Here is a 19,311-nt window from a genome sequence, read left to right as displayed (position 1 = left end):
AGAAGAGGAAAATGCAGTAAGGATGTTGCGTGATGGATGCAAGAGGTACGACAAAATAAGCTATGACAAAAGAAGCTGTGATAGAAGAAAATGTAACAGATGAAGCTGCGATTGATGAAGCTGCAATGGGTGAGCTGCGCCACAAGGGGTGGTGCCACACAGTTGGGTCCAAAATTAGTTGTTGAATTCATTGTTCATGATTGGATAACAAAAATCACTTTAGGAGGAGCAGGTAGGAGATATTTATGGTGAAAATATTTGAAGATCTACTGCCAAAGATGCATTTATGTTAAAAAAATGGAGGGAACAGTCGGATTTGAATTCAAAATCACTTATAAATCTAACATGTAGTTCTACTGAAGAACACTTTGCTTTTTGACAGATTGGTATAAGCCCTCTTATTTTCACTCTTTGAATTGATAGATTTTGGCCGGGAAAATCATGAGTGTTAGGACCCCACTATGTACCATTTTTGCTATATATTTTGACACCACTCTACTCTTAAACTATGAACTTCAATGTCTTTTTCATCCACTTTATCCCAAGGTATATAGAAACCTCTTCTTTATTATATGATTAATCTGTCTTACATTTAATTCCGCAATACTCTTATATTTTATCATTAATTGAAGTGCATTGTTGCTAACACAAGTCAAAGATCGCAGATAAGTTATATGCCTTGTTGGGAACGAGCGGTCGTTGCTGAAACAGCTGACTCCGTTGCTGAAACAGCTGACTCCGTTACTGAAACAGCTGGCCCCGTTGCTGAAACAGCTAACTCAGTTGCTGAAACAACCGTCAAGCACGCAAATCCCGTTATGCGTAATTTGCGATTCTGGAAGAACCTTTTGTGGATAGTAGCAGCAGCCCGAAGATACGGTTACCTGGATTATCTTGAAGATAGCACTTCTGTTGTCTCGGTTGTAACAGTATCTCTTTTTAAAGAACAGAATAGTCCTGTTTTGGAGAAGAAAACAGAATCGAGATATTCGCTCTCATGTAAATTGTAAATGATGTCTCCTCTTTAAAAATAGGAGACATCATCATTACCGGGGGATTGAATTGTGAGTCACAGAACAGTATTGTGTGAGAACAGGAGCTAGTCTCCTTTTGTAATGTATCAGTTACTTTGACAGATGAATAAAAACTTCTTTTGAGCGTTCCAATTTAATTCTTTCTCCTGGGGAATCTTGTGAGAAGGAAAGGGCCCGCCTTCCTCACAAGATTCACCCTTTTGATTCCTGTAGTTTGTTTATTTCTTTATGTGTTTGCACTTCTCTTAATTCTGTTGTTGAAACACTAGTTACATGGTTTGCAATACTCTGTTTCTTAGCGCTACACGTATTGAATGCACGAGTGAATGATGTTGAGAGCATGTGCTGAAGATCCCTGCATAAAGGGATAGGGTCTTGCTCCCATTGATTGCTTTCCTTTGCCTGCAGTGTGATTAGAAACAAGAGGACAAGTGCTGAAGGTTCCTGTTCCTGGGAATAGGGTCTTGATCTCTTGAAGTACTTTTCTTACAGTGTGATTAGTGCCAGGCAGCAGGTGCTGAAGTTCCTCACCAGGGAATAGGGTCCTGTTCCTGCTATGGTTGAATGATTTCCTTTCTTGTAGATTGATTTTCCTTTACTGTAACAGAGAAATCGTTTCTGCTATAATTTGATTGACTTCAGCTTTAATTCAGTAGAGTATGAATTAGTAGATTAATGAAATTAACAGGTGTGTGTCTTTCTTTCACTACAACATTGATCCCGCTTTTGAAATTGAGCATATCCAGTGCGCCATTACCTTTGAAATAAAAAGACCTTCTCGGGTTGACAATTTATGTGGAGCTCGAATTGTGAAAACAATTAGAGCGACCAACAATGAGAAAATGTCGTGCAGACGAGGTTCTGGCGCTTGTAATTTCATTGGATGTGCAATGTGCAAAGGGGGTACAGTACGTTGGACACAGTATCTTTGCAAGGAATTCCTAGCAAATTGCCGCGAAGTGCAGGAGGAGAGGAAGGTATTTCAGTATGCTTGGATCCTATTGTTGATTGGTGACTACCGGAGGATAGTCAGTTCCCTCGAAGAAGAATATTTACTGAAGGTAGCAAAGTTCGCTTCGCTGTGGGCAACGGAGGATCCAAAGAGGATCATGGAGTCAAAGGTATCCTGGATATTGGTCGAGATGGACCTCTGCACAGTTATAAGTTAGAGGCCAAGGCTATCTCCAACATTGTTTTAGCAGTTACAGGCCTTCGTGGAGTTTAAGGCCAACTTTCACAATGTATCCATCTGCGCAAGGCGGGACCCTAAGAAGCTCTGGCACAAGTTTCCATACTTAGTTATGGAGGCTGATGTGCAGGAAATCATGGGACTATGGCCAACAGAGTGTTGGTAGCCCATAGAGCTTGTCATAGGAACTAGTAAAGGAGGAGAGAGCTCCTCTGCGCAGACAATAGCTGAGTAGAAGACAAAAGAAGCAGAGAAAGTAGCAGCGCGCGAGAAGGCACTCAAAAGAAGAAACATGCTATTGCTAAGGCTGCTGCTTAAAAAGAGCGTGCCGAGAAAGAGCGTGCTAAGAAAGAGCGCACTGACAAAGCGAACAGAGTGGAAGTTAAAGCATCAGATTCCTAACATACTGAAGAGCAGGAGCAGTCTGTGCAGGAAGGAGGTGGGGGTGGCGCACAGAGCACTCCCTTCAGGTTGTCGAGGCGACAAAAGGAGACAACTGCCAGACCAAGGAAAAGGTACAAATCAGACAAGCAAGCACGCATTGACCCAATGGTCCTCACAAAAGGGGACCTTGATGAAATTGGGGATAAGGTCAGAGACTCGACGACAAAACTATGGAATCAATTTGAGCAGCAATACATGCAGAAGTTGGGGAGCATGTTATATGGAATTTGTACCTACAGATAAGTACATCTTCCCTAAGTGGGTAGTTACACTTAGAACAACAGAAAGAAAGTGGTTTAACCTTTTCGTATAATAGATAGATGGGACTAAGGAACTTACTTGAGATCTTTCACTTCCTTTGATCCCCTTTTAATTGCTCCCATCGCTCCCACTTGAATTGAATTCGCTCAATCGGTACCTGTCAACAGAAACAGAAGACGAAAACGATCAAAGTATAAAATCTATATACTATAAATAAATTGAATCGACAACATTGAAACATATATTCATCATAGATATGAACAAGAATATGGGAAAAGGAACAAACAACTTTATTGATGTAGAAGGAGGAGTTACACCCAATGTGGTTCGATCCTGTGTCACTCATCCAACTTCAGTCCAAACCCTCGTCACACCAAAAGCACATCAATCCAGCAACATAACATTAATTGACATGAACTCAAATCTCAAACCAATAGTGTTTCTCTACAATCTTCAAATTCCAGCCTCCTCATCACTATGATGAGTGGTCAAATTATAGAGAAATGGAGGTGGTTATGTCATAAATTGGGCATTGAATGGTTTTCCAAAATTGGAGTTAGTTTCCATGGAGAAAGGGATGAGGGGATAGAGGATAATTGATCCAAAGCCTATCTAAAGTCGACCTCCTAGGATGAGATAAGAGTTGGCAATCCTTTTAGAATGCTCTAGAACCAAAGAATATTCCTAGAATCCAATGTCAATTTCACTCATTCTCACCCAGCGCAGGTCAAAGTGGGCCTAAGTGCATTGTAATGTAGGCCTGAATGGGCCTACCTTCTCTGCAGCACAATTACCCCTGACCAAGGCTGCACTAGTGTCCCAAGGAGGCATTTCAACAGGGTTTCATGCTAGGAAACTTTCATGGATGGAAGCATTCAATTTAATGACTTGCCTAGGGCATATAACAACTAAATTAGGGTTTGATGAGCCATAATTGTACTGTTATGAATTTCAGGTGTGATGTGACCAAATAGACCTGTAACAGTTCCCCCCTAAAGCATGAAGTCGAAAATGATAATGTCGAGTGATATGCTTTACGATGTGATGAGGAGGATATGAAGCAGACAGTGACCTACATCGATTACAATACATAATATCATGATATCTTTGAATTTTTCATGAATTGTTGAGGGAAGGCATACCCATACTCAACATATAAACTTTTCATTACATGTACATAAATTAGATAGTTGTCTACAGATATAGACCCATGATAGGATGACCATCTGTGTAAATCCATCATACAGATGATTTAGCACTCTCCTGAAATCGTAGCTTGGATGGATGAAACTAGATTCGGGGTCTTCTATCTCATCCAATCGTTCACTCAAGTACGAGTATAACCATGTGAAAATGTGATCTGAAGTCGAACATGGGAAGACACCATCTGATTACCAGCCAATGATGTACACTGTTAACAGATGCGAGAGAAATCATCGATAATGATAATGATTCTCAAGGTACTATAGTACATTTTGCAGGGTGTGAATATATGTTTTGATGTCGAACATCATACAAAGTCTTTTGGTCGAAGGCTTATGATGTCAACCTGTCACCGGAAGCGAAAAACTTGCCATTGATCATGTAAGCCTCAAGGTACTGGAAGGGTGTTTCTAGGTCAACTTCTTGGATAATGTGCTGATGTTGACAAGAACTGACTCGTCACAGGAGGGACTTGATGTATCCCCCATAAACGACATGAAACAAGTGTAATGATTTTGAAGACAAAATGTGACCGATGACACAATGTTCATGAATGGCGGTCATGAAATTGAAGGTTTATGAGTATTGCAAAGGATGAAGTTTATTGAGTGACTTCTCTTGAACATGTCAGTGACACTAAATGAATTGACAGTGTTGACCCAAAACAAAAGTGATGGATGGTGTGATAGATCGTAGGTATGATAATCATCAAGCATATAACCCAACCCAAATAGTCACAAAGATGAAGTGAAAGTGTCATGTTTAAGAGCGACTTGCTACCATAAAGTGATTTATCCCTTTTCCCATTTTCCCCAGTCATTGCTGACCAGTACCTCTTTATTTTTTAACAATATTGAGGAGGATAACATATGCTTGTAGTATAATTCCACCCTTTGGGTGAATCCATCGCTATGTGATGTTTTAACGAGTCTAGCAAAGGTGAAACTCGGTCTTGTCATGATGGACAAGTTTGTCGCTATTTGATGTTTTAACAAGTTTAACGACAATGAAAACTCGGTCCTTTTCATGTTTAGGGAGTTTGAAAAGGGAAAAAAAGAAAACTCCACAAGTTCTTTTTTGTAAATTTGTCTCTCAAATCTGAAAAAGTGTAAAATTATACAAGAGAGAACCTGTTGACCATTTTCGATCAATCTATTCCTTTTTCATAGATAATCTATCTTAGTCTGGAAAATGGTTAAATTTATATTGAGTAGATGTCGATTCCAATCCGTTTACGTGCTGAAAAGGACAAGAGCTCGACAATCCTTTCATATTTCAAGAGTCTGAAAAGAGCTTATAGAGAACTCCACTTAGAGGAACGGGTGGTGTCTAGGATAGCCACTAGTTCCGGTGATGTTGGAACTTCTCAAAACATGTTGATTTATGTGAAGAGGCTTGCTAATAGTACCACTCATTGCAACCATTCCTCAAAAAGGGTAAAACAACCAAGTGAAAGCGTATGATCAGCCAAGCAGATAGTGACGATGGAAGGAGAAAAACCAAGGCTCATCTGATGGAAGAGGCTAATAGAATGGCAATCACGAGGGTTAAAATGGAAATGGGTTCATTTTTACATAAGATTGAACCATAGGGAACTAGGCTTGGATTCAATTTCATGTCTACTCAAGCTTGAAATGAAAAACTATGCTTGGATTCAGTTTCAATTTTACACAAGCTTGAAATGAAAAACTATGCTTGGATTGGTTTACATGCCCCCAACATGATGACTCAATTCTAGGTGCATGCCCCCCTAGCTTCATTACATTCACCTAAGTAGACTACTCATGGCTATCAGGTGGATGGAATGAAGGTTCATTTATGAGATCAAGTGAAATAATCGACTGGGATTTTATGAGATCTAATCAAAGACTCGAATTGGAACTTTGCTCCAGGGGACCTTGTTTCATTTTTTAATGAGCTTGACACAAGACAAGGAACTATGCTCATATTCCTTGATCACGACCCATAAGAGGTCATGACTTCCAAGAGGTTCTTATCAGATGGGAGAACAATTCTCTGGAAGGGATACGTAGCAAGGAATCCATTAGAGAGATATGGTTCCAATGCCCCTAATACATAATGCACAACATCACGAAATTAATCGTCAATTGATGCAGGCATGGAACGGGTTGCCACATAATTGACCCATGGCAGGGAAGATACCATTTCGGACAAAAGGACCATTTAGGGAATATGGTTGGCTGGAAGCCATATTTGGACCGGGAAATGAAAGCTGGTCAACAGTGACAATTCTACCTTCATGCGGGAAACACATCACTCGAAAGAGTGTTGAAACAATAATTCCCATGTCATAAACATAGTTGCGCCCAAGAAGTAGATTGTAATCTAAAGGTCCTAGGACTACCATCACATTGAGATAAACAATTTTTCCTCCCAAAGTAATAGGTAATTGAGGAAGGATCCATAATGGTTTACTTGTTCCTCTGTTAAAAGCCAACAGATTCTGGGTAACAGGAACAAGGGGCAGGGAACCGAGCGCCTACCAAGCAATGGAAGAAAGGATACTCACAGATGCACCTTCATCTATAATAGTGCTAGATACAATCATATTATAAACCTGTACTATGATTTGGAAAGGCACATAAGAAGGTAGACAACATCCTACCAGTCGATTCCAATCAAAGGAATTGACCAAACTACTTAGAGGGGGTATTGTAAAAATGAGAGAATTACCCCCTTGAGTTACGAGAATGGGAGGATTTTCCTCCTGTCTTGATGGAACAAGAGGGTTGCCTCCAAGCTCAGTGGAATGTAAAGAAACAAAAAGAACCTGAGTGGTATCATACTCACTCTCTACAGGAAAGGTACAATTAAATGAAGGTAAAATCGGGTCAATTGTTTCCTCGACCAGTGATTGGTTAGGTATAGACTCATGGGTTTGACCGATGGTTGATTTGGGTCAGTCACTTCATCAACTAGTGAAGGATTAAGGCAGATTCTCCTGTAACCAGATGGAAGTCGTTGTGGAGAAGCAGGATGGTTATCCAACACGTTTTGGGCTTCATCCAGCTAGGGACAAAGGTGAATGGAGCGATTCCCTTCGCATAACCTACATGGAAACTTAACTTTACCCTTATTTCCATGAATTTTACTACCACTAGTTGATGGTGTGTCACCAACATGATCTCCAGAAGTTGATGACACAAGATGATTTGAACAAGAAGACCATTCTTCGAAGATTTGAGGAATACCAATACAATTTTGAAGAAGATGGTCTCCCGTACAAATTTTGCAAGGATATCAAAGTTTGTGAGGCTTAGCAGATGGTTTCTCATCAGCAGTTGCATTCGAAGCAATGGTTGATTGGTTGCCCCCTTGCCGAATTTTCTTCTTCTTCTTCTTCTTCTTATCCACCTGGTTACTAGTGTCAATACTTTCACCAGGTGAAGAGGAAGAAGGAGAGGAAGAAACAAACGATGAAGAAGGTAAAGGGTCAACTTTAGGATCAAGTGGAGGTTGATTTTGTCTAGTTGTAGGAATATTCAGTTGTGGGGCCAAGGAGGTTGAGAACAACCATACTAGCAAGCCAATGGTATGTCCCGGAAGGGACCATGTAGCCATATAAGGAGCACTAATATTTCCAAAAGGAGGAAAAGGACTAGGATTCCCATCAAAAGGAATTCCTTGATCGGTGGACTCCGAAGTTGTTGCCATATGTCTCAACTTAAGATCAGCTAAGGAGTGATGTGGAGGATGTTATCCACAGTTAATTAATTTTATTTTAATCAAAATAACATAACAAAACAAAAGAGGGATAGTTTAGGCAAAAGGATTACCAAATAACTGTGAACTACAATATAGTGCCCTAGTAAACCAAGGACTTAACATACGTGCAGGCAATCTCCCCGAATGTTTTTTTTGGTGTCTCACAGTGTACAAGGCGGTTGACTTGGTTACCTATGGATGGATAGCAATATAATGTAGTCTTGCCAAATATACCCGAAAGTACGTGGAGGCCCAATCCATGTTAGCACTGTCTAATGCGAAACTGCACAGTGAGAGAATTCCTTTATACTTTTCGTACTATACCATTGTCCTATATACCCGAAGGTACGTGGACGAGCTACGATATACTTATGTACGTGGAATGAGGTATCACACTCGGAATGTTTCACAGACAATTAGCGACAATTGATATGTTTAACGACTCTGGAACACGTCTCTAGCCTAGACCTTTAAATGTTATGTGTTAAGTTACAATGCTCCATTAGGTTAATTGAGATAAAGTTTAGTTGATCTCGTTTAAAATTTTGCCTTTCAGGTTCACCGTGTGATGTTTATGAAACTCCTAGAATGCAACTATGATGAGAAACATTCTTTTCATTTGATTTAAACAATGAAAACCATAACTAAAAGGGATAGAGCAATCAAAATATTTAAACAAAGAGCATAGAGCACATCTAATGCAACTTTCCCTATACCATTCCTACAAGCACACACAAACTTCTAAATGCATAATGCATGTTTTTCTTTTCATTCCTTTAATTTTTAGATGAACATAAGGAAACTAAATGCAAAAACGATAAATCAATGCTTTTCACAAGCAACAAAGACTTTACGACAGTTTCTTTTTCAAAGAAATGAAGATTTTACGACAATTCTTTTTCAGAAAATACTTGTCGATGTAAGCTAACTTTGACAATGAATTGATAATGATAAAGAAATTTCTTAAGAAGCAATAAACAATCAAGGCCAAAGTAGGGCTAGGAGAAGAAATGCTAATTGATTTTAGAGCCATAGAAGACATTGATCTTTCAACAAACAACATCAAAAGCAAATTTGGAAAAAACCAAGCAAAAGATGGGGCTTTTAGATTGAGAGGGATCAATGCAGCCCTGAGAGGGAAACAATGCACTGCAATGCACTATCTCTAAGCTAAGGCGACTCTGCAGCGCACTGTGTCAAGACCAACACTGCGTTGGTGTCAGAGAGTCCAATCAGGAGACATTTAAGCACACTTTTTGACCAAAAACACTTCAAGATGACTGAAAAGATCAATGAATTCAAGTAAAGTCTACTAGGATGTACTATGATAAGGGTAAACTACCAGGAATGACAGTGGTTCCCTAGCAGAGTTACCAATTTGTTATATGGAATTTGTACCTATTGATAAGTACATATTCTCGAAGTGGGTAGTTACACTTAGAATAATAGAAAGAAAGTAGTTTAACCTTTTCCTATAATGGATAGATGAGATGAAGGAACTTACTTGAGATCTTTTGCTTCCTTTGATCCCCTTTGAATTGCTCCCATCACTCCCACTCAAACTGAATTCGCTCAATCGGTACCTGTCAATAGAAACAAAAGATGACAACGATCAAAGTATACAATCTATCTACTATAAATAAATGGAATCGACAACATTGAAACATATATGCATCATAGATATGAACAAGAATATGGGAAAAGGAACAAACAACTTTATTGATGTAGAAGGAGGAGTTACACCCAATGTGGTTCGATCCCGTGTCACTCATCCAACTTTATTCCAAACCCTAGTCACACAAAAAGCACATCAATCCAGCAGCATAACATTACTTGACATGAAATCAAATCTCAAACCAACAATATTTCTCTACAATCTTCAAATTCCAGCCTCCTGATCAATATGATGAGTGGCCAATTTATAGGGAAATGCAAGTGATTATGTCATAAATTTGGCATTGAATGGTTTTCCAAAATTGGAGTTAGTTTCCATGGAGAAAGGGATGAGGGGATAGAGGGAAAATTGATCCATAGCCTATCCAAAGTCGACCTCATAGGATGAGATAAGAGCTGGACATCCTTCTAGAATGCTCTAGAATAGGAGAATATTCCCAGAATCCTATGTAAATTTCGCTCATTCTCACCCAATGCAGGTCAAAGTGGGCCTAAGTGCATTGTAGTGTAGGCTTGAATGGGCCTACCTACTCTGCAGTGCAGTTACCCCTCAAAAAGGCTACGCTAGTGTCTTAAGGAGGCATTTTAGCAGGGTTTCAGGCTAGGAAACTTTCATGGATGGAAGCATTCAATTTGATGACTTGTTAGGGCATATAACATCAGAATTAGGGTTTGATGAGCCCTAATTGTATTGATCTAAATGTCGGGAGTGATGTGCCAAAATAGACCTGTAACGGAGCATCCAGAAGGATCTGCATAAATTGTAGATTTAGACAGGAAAAAATCAGGTGAGCGTTGGACAAGTGAGTAGGAGCGCCATGGAACCAGAACAAACTCTTGACCTCAGAGTCATTTTCTTGTTATAAGGAACATTACATGTAGATTCAGAGGAAGACAACGCCCATCTTGGCAAGATCAAAGGAGTGGTTATGAATTTAGTCACATTGCCACTTTAGACCCTCCACGCGCTTCATCGGGGGGTCTTAGATGAGCTTCAATCAGAGAATAGTGCACGCTGTCGGTGATAAATGAAGAGAAAATGAACAAGGAGCAAATCTTCGCTGAGAAGGTTCAGGCTCTTAAGGAAAAAGAAGAGCTCGAAGCATGAAGGCAGAGCCTAGAAGCAGCCATTACATAAGCATGTAACTCAGTACCAGAGCTACACATTCCAGAGCATGCAACATTGTCAACAAAGGTTCGAAAATTGGCCATTGCAGTGTGATAGTCCAAAGAAGAAGTAGGCCGAGTTACTTTTTATTTTTAGATGAAGATCTTAGAACTTCAACTAAAACTGCAACCGACTACTTCGCCAGAGGTCATGGAGCAAAACGGTGCAAACATCAGGGAACACATGTGTTATGAAACCAGCTCATGAAAAGATAGAAAAGATAAATCAACGCCTTAGAATTCAGCCTCTTCGAGGGGGCAACCTCCTTTACATTACATAAATGAACAATTCTTAGATGATTCAAATGAAAAAACCTCCTTTCTATATATAGGAGTCTAAGGAGTCACAATATAACCCAACCAACCTAACAATAATAATATAAAGCCACAAAAATAACAATAGAGGGATTCTATGGGGCACAGTAATAACAATATGGGGATAATAGGGGCACAAAAATATTAATAATGGATGCAAATAAAATATTAATGGGGTAATCACTAGTATTATAGGGACCCAACATACCCCTCTCCTTCAAAAAAGTGTTGTCCTCAACGCTTGAGTAGTTCTGGATGCTTCTGTATAAAATTCTCATCCTCCCATGTGGAATCTTCAGCGGATAAGTTCTTCCACTTGATAAGATACTCCGAAATTGATTGATTTCGTAGCTGTTGAGTTCTTGTTTCTGTGACTGCTTCCGGTTCCAATATAATTTTTCCTTTCTCGTCAAGTTCTGGAAATATTATTTGAACTGGGAGCTTGTCGCCTATAACCTTCTTTAAACATGAAACATGGAAAAATGGGTGCAATCGAGAAGCTGCAGGAAGCTCCAATTTGTATGCCATAATACCAATCTTTTGCAACACCTTGTACGAACCATAATACTTTGGTGATAATTTATTATCCTTCTTAGCTTGCTTGAGGGACATTTGCTTATATGGTTTTAGCAGTAGGAATACCCAATCACCTACATCAAAACTTCTTTCGCTGCGATGTTGATCTGTCTGTTGTTTCATTCTATTCTGTGCCAACATGAGGTTATCCTTTAAGAGTTGTAGGACTTGTTGTTGATGTTCGATGTGATGTTCCACTGCTTGAACCTTAGAATTTTCTCTTAAATATGATGTGATGGATTGTGGCTGATATCCATAAAGTGCCATAAATGGGGTCATTTTTGTTGCTGTATGGAAGGAAGTGTTATACCACCATTCAGCTAGAGGAAACCATTTGACCCATTGTGTCTATTTATCAGATACAAAACAACGAAGATATCCTTCCAAACATTTTTTTTACTATCTCAGTTTTCCCATCAGATTGAGGATGATAAGATGAGCTATGAGCTAACTGAGTACCAAGACAAGAAATGATGACACTCTTTCCCTCAGACTTGGGTAAACCTGTGATAAAATCCATTGAAACCTCCTCCCAACGTTGGCTTGGAATGGATAAAGGTTGTAATAGACCCGGGGTCTTAATTGTTTCAACTTTATTTTGTTGGCAAACCAAACATTCTACCACAAACTTTTGAATATCCGATTTAAGGCCATCCCAAAAAGATTCCTTCTTAACCCTATGGTAAGTTTTTAAAAATCATGAGTGCCCTCCTAAGGGAGAAGTGTGAAATTCCATAAGAATCTTTTGTTTTAGTTGGGAATTCTTACATAGGTATATGCGATCTTTGTACCATAACAAATAATTTTGCCAGCTAAATGTATTAGATGTACTGGAATCTTGTTGTAACTTTCGAATAAGTGCCCACACTTCTTTCTTCATTCTTCCATTCCTCCCTTGCTTCATTTATCCAATCTGGTTGGATAATAGAAATGGCGCACAACAATGCTTCCACATCCTCATCCTTTCTTGAGAGTGCATCTGCCACCACATTTTGCTTCCCTTTTTTGTAGATGATTTCAAAGTCATAACCCAACATCTTTGTGACCCACTTTTGTTGCTCTTCAGAGGATAATCTTTGTTCTAAAAAGTATTTAAGGCTATCATGATTTGTTTTTACCTTGAAGTGTCTTGCCATTAGGTAGGGTCGCCATTTCTTAAGTGCATGGAGTATTGCCAACATTTCGTTCTCATAAATAGCTTTGTGTAAAAACTTTCCCTTGATTGGACGACTTTCAAAAGCAATGGGTCTTTCATCTTGCATTAAAACATCACCAATTCCATTTCCTGAAGCATCACATTCCACAATAAAGGTTTTTGTGAAGTTTGGTGTAGCTAAGACCGGTGCTTGGCACATTGCCTCTTTAAGATGTTCGAAGGCCTTTGTTGCTTCTGGAGTCCATGAAAATGCATCTTTCTTCAATAATTTTGTTAGAGGTGCTGCTATTCTCCCATAATTCTTAACAAACTTGCAATAATACCCTATCAACCCGAGAAATCCTCGCAGATGCTTTATGGATGTGGGGATTTTCCATTCCTTAATGGCTTTAATTTTTCTAGGGTATACCTTAACTCCTTCATGAGATACAATATGACCCAGATATTCCACCTCTTGTACTCCAAAGAAACATTTGGATCTTTTTGCATATAATTGTTTCTCCTCCAATAGTTGTAGCACCCTGTCAAAATGTTCAACATGATTCTTCCAAGACTTGCTGTAGATTAGTATATCATCAAAAAATACTAACACAAATTTTCTAAGGAATGGTTTGAAAATGGAATTCATCAAACCTTGAAATGTTGAAGGTGCATTGGTAAGGCCAAAAGGCATGACCAAAAATTCATAATGACCCTCATGAGTTCTAAATGCTGTTTTCAGAATGTCTTCAGTCTTCATTTTGATTTGATGATATCCTGAACGAAGATCCAACTTGGTGAAGTAAATTGATCCATGCAATTCATCCAGTAATTCATCAATGACAGGAATCAGAAACTTATCTTTAATAGTGAGCTTGTTGAGCTCCCTATAATCCGGACACATGCGCCATGATCCATCCTTCTTGTGCACTAATACTACTGGAGTAGAGAAAGAACTTTGACTCGGTTGAATTATACCAGTCTCTAGCATTTCTGCAACCATACATTCAATTTCACTCTTTTGGGCATAAGAATATCTGTACGGCCCGATGTTTGGAGGAACACTTCCTGGAATCAGATGAATAGCATGATCATGATCACGAATAGGTGGGAGACCTTTGGGAGTCTCAAATACCTTGGATGCTTCTAGAGTCCATGAAAATGCATCTTTCTTCAATAATTTTGTTAGAGGTGCTGCTATTCTCCCATAATTCTTAACAAACTTGCGATAATACCCTATCAACCCGAGGAATCCTCGCAGATGCTTTATGGATGTGGGGATTTTCCATTCCTTAATGGCTTTAGTTTTTCTAGGGTCTACCTTAACTCCTTCATGAGATATAATATGACCCAGATATTCCACCTCTTGTACTCCAAAGAAACATTTGGATCTTTTTGCATATAATTGTTTCTCCTCCAATAGTTGTAGCACCCTATCAAAATGTTCAACATGATTCTTCCAAGACTTGCTGTAGATTAGTATATCATCAAAAAATAATAACACAAATTTTCTAAGGAATGGTTTGAAAATGGAATTCATCAAACCTTGAAATGTTGAAGGTGCATTGGTAAGGCCAAAAGGCATGACCAAAAATTCATAATGACCCTCATGAGTTCTAAATGTTGTTTTCAGAATGTCTTCAGTCTTCATTCTGATTTGATGATATCCTGAATGAAGATCCAACTTGGTGAAGTAAATTGATCCATGCAATTCATCTAGTAATTCATCAATGACAGGAATCAGAAACTTATCTTTAATAGTGAGCTTGTTGAGCTCCCTATAATCCAGACACATGCGCCATGATCCATCCTTCTTGTGCACTAATACTACTGGAGTAGAGAAAGAACTTTGACTCGGTTGAATTATACCAACCTCTAGCATTTCTGCCACCATACGTTCAATTTCACTCTTTTGGGCATAAGAATATCTGTACGGCCTGATTTTTGGAGGAATACTTCCTGGAATCAGATGAATAGCATGATCATGATCACGAATAGGTGGGAGACCTTTGGGAGTCTCAAATACCTTGGAATTATTGTTCAAGACTTTTTGGACATCTGGAGAAATAGATGATTCCAATGTGGAAACATCTAGCGAACATAATTATGCAATTACACCCCTTTGTTCCTTTCTTAGAAGCTTTGTCATACCGTTAGAGCTGATTATCTTTCCTGGTTTCCCTGCAATACCCCTTAATTCAACTTCCTTTCCTTCCACAGAAAATTTCATGAAAGTTCTTGAAAATTAAAAGCTATTGTACCCAAGGATTGTAGCCATTGGACTCCTAGTACAACATCAGCACCTCCCATTGGAATGGAAAGCATTGGGCTAGTCAATACATATTCTCCCATCGATAGCTTGATATTATGGCACTTTCCAGAGAAATTTTTATGTTCCTCCATTTGCAACCATCACTTGACACTCTGGTGCTGGATATAAGAAGCAATTCAATTCTTTTGCTACCTTACAATCAATAAAATTGTGGGTACTTCCTGAATCAATCATCACTATTACCTTTTTCTTCTTGATTTGTCCTTCTATCTTGATGGTTTGAGGAGTGGTAATTCCAGCCAATGCATTACATGATATGGTCAGATTCATTTCTTCTTTATCTAGGCTTTGTTCCTGGAGTATATCCTCTTCTTTTGACCTTTCTTGCTCCTTTTCTTCTTCCTTTTTGCAATGTATGTAGAATAATTTCTTCTCAGCACACTTATGACCTTTAGTGTATTTGTTATCACAACTGTAATAAAGCCATTTTACTCTTTTTTCTTCCAATTTTTGTGGTGTCAACCTTATAGGTTGTGGAAGATTAGGGGTCACAACACTTCCATCTTTATAGTTGTGAGTGGTATGCTTCCTGGTTGCCATAACTTTGCTTTCTATTTTTCTTGCTAACCTGAATGCCTTCTCTAATGAATTAGGTTCCCAAAGGTGAACATCATGTTGGATATTATCCTTTAAAGACCCTATGAGCACATCAATCCTATGCTCCTCTGGAATATTTTTTACCCTTATGTTCAATTTTTAGAACTCCTCAATGTGCTCCATTATTGAACCCTTTTGTTTGAGACTTATCAATTGGCTCAAAAAAGTGTTGCTTTTTGTATCCTCATAATGTGCTGTCAATTCTTCCGTAAAAATTGCCCAAGTGATAATTTGTTTACGAGAGCAAAGCCATTGATACCATACAAATTGATTTGGTTCCAAATATAAAGTTGCAATACGTACCTTTTGTGTGTTTTGCACATTATTGACATCGAAAAATTGCTCCATCTGTAATATCCATGTTGTGGGATCCTTGCCATCAAACTTCCTCATATCAATTTTTGGAATATGGTGGGTCTTCGATCCCACATTGGAGTCTATGAAATCATGATTAACATTTCTTTTGTTCGCATCATGAGTTTCCTTTACAACCTTTTCACCATTAGTAAGTATTTCTTGTAGAAAATTTGTCAAATCTGTCTTCAAATCTGCCATGTTTGTCTTCAAATCTGCCATGTCTCTCTTCAAATCTGTCTTCAAATCTATCTTCAAATCATCCATCTTAGCTTCCATGCTCTTTATCTTAGATTCCATGCCATTTATCTTAGCTTCTGTTAGCTTTTGTGAGCATGACATTTGTTTCACTTGTTCTTGTAATTTTGATATATCATGTAGCATTTCTTCCTCTTCTTCATGAGTCATGCTAGGGCTTTCAGGTTGCTTACTAGGTGTTTGGATTTTCTTTCCTCGGGGCATCTATTACCAATAACAATGCTCTACTATGCCCTTTGAATTCCTTCAAAATAAATTTTCAAACTAATCTTAAGCAAAAATTTAAAAGAATCTACATACCTTTTTTCACTTTGTAGGAGCTCGATATTCCCTCTGATGTATCTCTATACATTCAGATCATCCAGTTCTGAAATTGAGATCTGTAACCCTTTGTGTCCTCTTTCCAATGCCACCAATCTGATCCAAATTGGATTCTCCAAGGAAGAGTTATGCAAAATCTCCCACAGTGACCTGATTATAGACTAGTTCAGTAGAGAGAATTTGTACAACGTGCCATGAATCACTGTTTCAACCTTTGGCTTTGAAAAATATATACAAGAAACTACATTCCATCCTCTTTCTGTACCTTCTTACAAAATTTCAATCAGATGCCCAGAGAGAAAGTTATGACGATTTTCCCCAGGTCACCTGTTTGGAATGAAATTCAGGAGTCTACAAGAAGACAAAATTCCTCAAATCATATCTCCGCAAATATAACATGAACAGCTCTGAAATTTGGACTCTAGATTCAACGAAATTTATTCTCAAATGGGTTTTTTTTAGCTTCTGAAACGTCGCAGAAAAAAAGTTATAGCAAAAATGCCACGATGACCTGCTTGGAGCAGCGAGACCCTAGAATCCAAGGCTCTGATTCCAAATGTTATGAAACCAGCTCAAGAAAAGATAGAAAAGATAAATCAAAGCCTTAGAATTCAGCCTCTTCGAGGGGGAAACCTCCTTTACATTACATAAATGAACAATTCTTGGATGATTCAAATGACAAAACCTCCTTTCTATATATAGGAGTCTAAGGAGTCACAATATAACCCAGCCAACCTAACAATAATAATATAAAGCCACAAAAATAACAATAGAGGGATTCTATGGGGCATAGTAATAAAAATATGGGGATAATAGGGGCAAAAAAATATTAATAAGGGATGTGACTACAATATTAATGGGGTAATCACTAGTATTATAGGGACCCAACAACATGGCTACCTTGGATAGTGCAGTAACAAGTTGCAACTCTATATTTGAACATGCGATGGAGTTATGTACCACATTGAAGGAGGACTCTAACTTATAGAGATTGGGTACAGAGGTCAGAGAGGCACAATAGAAGGTCGATGATATCAAGGCGACTACACGCACTTTGGCACCAATTTAGTGCTTCGCGCGCTTATAGGAAATGAAGGTACTACAAGCATAGGTTGAGGAGCTACAACACAAGGAACAAGTTTTGAAGGCTAGGATTCAACCATGGATAGAGGAAGCAATCCAAGTTACTCTGGAAATCCAAGAGAAGTTGAAGACTGTCCAATAGACACAGAGGACCATGTGCCTTGTGTTGGAGGGGCCAACTATAGAGAAGCTAGTCGAAGAAGAGAAGCAGGCCACAATACAAAGCATAGTGGACCTTAAAGTGTTGAAGATGTGGTTCAACGAACTCCACCACAAAGTGGAGAAGCCAGCCGAGTCACTCGAGGGCGATTCACCATATTTGTGTTGGGGGCCTGTTGGGATAAGGTCCCTAGGGTCAATTTTTGATAGTTTTTTAAAAGAATGTAAAGTCTCCTTGAAATGAGGAAGTGGAGTGTGAAGATAAGTAAGAGTCATAGGGGCATTAGTCCCTTGTATGGGTAGGTGATAGGTCAGTTTTGAGACTCATCCATGGGTCAATGACCATGGTATTATAATGAAAAGGATATATATGGTTGAGTCTTAATGAGTCTTAGAAGATAACTTTGATAAAAAATCATTGTAAGGGAAAGGTGCTAAGGAAGGAAAAGTATGTTTCCTGTACTTAGGTGAAAGGGGAAGGCTCCTGTAGCTGAGTGCGCAGAGACCTTGGTAAGTCTGTAGCTAGGTGCGTAGGCCCCTACAACTGAGTGCGTAGGGTGGAAAGAGTCTGTAACTGAATGCTAAATCTAACAAATGTTGTTTTGGATTGGAGCTATTGCATCTGTGCCTTTTTCTTATTTCTATTTAATTTTATGCATCTTCGATCAATGATTCGATTGATATGACTTAATGCTTTATTTCTGTGTGAAAATGATAGATCTGTAATGTTTATGCATAATAAGTATAATTAACCTCTTTTGGGGAGATAGGAAAGACGTAAGATAGATTTGGTGTAGTTTATTGTTCGAAAAGGGTAGATCTGCGTGAAGGAAAATCTTGGTCATAACAACTCAGAAGATAAAGTTAATTGTGTGAAAGTAGTAAATCAGTGTCTTTTATGCTTGATAAGTACAATTAAGTCCCTTTGTGAAGGTCTAAAGGTTGTTTAAATAGAGTTGCAGTAGTTGACAGTCAGAAGGAATAGATTTGCGCAAAGGCAGATCTAAGCTATAGATCCTCGGGAAGACCATCATACAGGCCTCTGGATGTAGAAACTTGGTTCTAACATCCTCCAAAACTACTTTGGGTGAGACTGCAGCCTGCACTATGCAGGTTGTTGCTGAAAGGGCTAGTATTTAGGGTTTTGTTGGTTGGCACGAATAACTCTAAACCTGGGTTCGGCCCCCTTAAGAAAACAATTTCGAATTTGATGAGGTGATGTTGACGTCTCCCTTCATGGATATGATCAGAGATATGGGTCACGATATCCTGTTTTAGAGATGTAAGGAAGTGGGTACCAGTTTCATAGCGAACTAGTAGTTGAAGTGGGTGAGGAAGGGCATGGCCAATGAATTGAAGTCTGCATAGGTACCTCGAGGAAACTTGATGTACCACTTTGCGGAAACACTTGTCAAGGTTCACTGAAAGAGGCAGAGATGAACATAATCATTAATATAGGAATTGGAAGAACAACATAAGTGAT

The sequence above is a fragment of the Pinus tabuliformis genome, chromosome 7, assembly GCF_031772625.1.
Source record: "Pinus tabuliformis cultivar Carrire ecotype Pingquan chromosome 7, CPIR1, whole genome shotgun sequence".
Lineage (NCBI taxonomy): Eukaryota > Viridiplantae > Streptophyta > Pinopsida > Pinales > Pinaceae > Pinus > Pinus tabuliformis.
The sequence above is the reverse complement of the archived record's forward strand: the minus strand, read 5'-3'. Positions refer to the sequence as shown.